Raw genomic sequence first — 2,178 nt, 5'->3', positions numbered from 1 at the left:
TTGGTTGTCAAGAGGTATTACACAAGCCGATGGAGAAGCATGAACGCTTTCTACACGTTGGTTTGTGCATTCCACATGCCAACCACTCTTAGCTTTTTAATTATATTATGTAATTATTAAAATACTAAATGTCCCTTCATCCAACCTTATAATATCAACAAAATCATGATGGAAATACAAAAAACCCTTGAATGCCAATTTTAAATTTTGTGTTTTCAAGACTAATTTAGTCAATTCACTGTGTATTAAAATGTGAAAAAGAATTATTTGTCCTTGATTAATTTGATGATGAATAATGGGCCTTATAAAAAGACGTCACTACCCCCAATAGCCAATTCAACGATTTTTTATGGGAATACCAAAACTATCATTACACTGTTTCGGTGAATAGTGCTTTTAAGTCTATATAAATAGTGTTTTTCAAGATCTATTAGGTTTTTTAATTAATGGGTTATATGTGTATGTGTGGTACATACACATGTAATTTCGTGTGTGTGTAAGGGTGCAATTTAAAATTTCAAGTTTTCATCGTAAGTTAAAGTTGGAAAAGATTAAAGTAAGAATACGATATTTATAGGGTTCAAATGCTTAGCTATTACAAAAAACTAAATCATTTACCCCTTAATTTTCTTGGATATAATAGAGAGAGTAACTAGATAGATAATACACGCTTCTTTAGGGTTGAGTTGGGTGTTTTATAGCGAAAAAATATGATATTTTAGGCAATGCTAATGTGTTTTAAAGAAAGGAAAAAAACCTACAACTCGAGTCATAAAACTTATTGGATACAATAAGTTGGTTTTGTTTAATTATATGATAGAAAAAACAACCATAATAAATTGATTGAATCTTAAAAGAAAAGGTGATACTAATGACTACAAAAAAATACACATCAAACAAAAGAAAAAAAAATTACAAAGATGAATTCTAAGAGAACCCAATATCAGATGATGAAATTAAAGGCAACAAAAAAAAAAATTGTCCAAAGTAAGCCTAAGCTAGTATGGCAAACTTGTAACCTAGATTATAAGGTCGAGCCAACCTCATAAAAAACATATTAAAAAATATATATTGATGGTTAATTCCTAATAATTCATATGTATAAGGACGAAGTAAAAAAATATCATTCAACGTAAAAAAACTTCAAAAAAACAATTGTAAACTCGGGTAAGGTTGCTAACCTTTGCAAGTTGGATAATGAGAATAAGATAATCTAAAGTTCAAAATATTTTCACAAGTGGAGATGCAAATTCTAGAGATTTTTTGATCTTGGGTAATGTTTGGTTGAGATATTTTTTTAATTGTTCAAGTTATATTTTTTTCTTAATAAATTGTTAGAGGTGACCTTTAAAAATCGATCTATCTCCTTTTTTTTAAGGCATGTCATTGCTTAGTATCATGACCATGATTTTGGTTAAAAATAAGAAAATTATTGGAGTTTTTTATGTTCACATAACTTTTCATTGGATGTGGATATTGCATGAAGTCTTCTTCTTTGATAACAAATAATACCTCAACATACATGGTAGTCAGAAGTGTTGCTTGAAACTTAGAGAAAGTTAGATGGTGCAAATGGATCCCCAGTGTTTCTTTCAAATGCCTTGGGGCTACTGAAAGATTAATAATATCTAATATATTTTATTTTTTATTATTAGAAAAAAGATGTTGTTATTTGGTCATGCTTATTTTTTTTATTTGAATGTGATTTTTTATCACTTATTTTGTATTGGAAGAGTACTGTCAAGAAGAGTATACAAATCGTTCTAATAAAGAGTACTTATAAACCTCACTTATAAGGGTTTTAGTGATGATGAGTTTAAGTGGATTCTCCAAGTTTATGCATAATGAAATAAATTTTAAAATATGTAAACCAATAAATTAAGAAAGAGTTTTAATTGTAATCAAATGCTAAAATAAAAGGCTAATATTTTTTTATAAAAGAAAAATACATACAAGCTTGCAAATATTTAATCCCAACGTCTTCTTCTAATTTATATATTTTTATTTTTTATTCTAAAAGTTATTTTTTATGAAAACACCATGCAAATATAGTATATTTATATTAAATATAAAAAACTATAGATAAAATCTCTTCAAAACATCATATATGTATATATAAATTAAAAAATAACTACTATTTAAAAAATGAATGAGACAATTTAAAAAAAAAAATCAATG

The sequence above is a fragment of the Populus euphratica genome, unplaced genomic scaffold, assembly GCF_000495115.2.
Source record: "Populus euphratica unplaced genomic scaffold, PopEup_1.0 scaffold35.1, whole genome shotgun sequence".
Classification (NCBI taxonomy): domain Eukaryota; kingdom Viridiplantae; phylum Streptophyta; class Magnoliopsida; order Malpighiales; family Salicaceae; genus Populus; species Populus euphratica.
The sequence above is the reverse complement of the archived record's forward strand: the minus strand, read 5'-3'. Positions refer to the sequence as shown.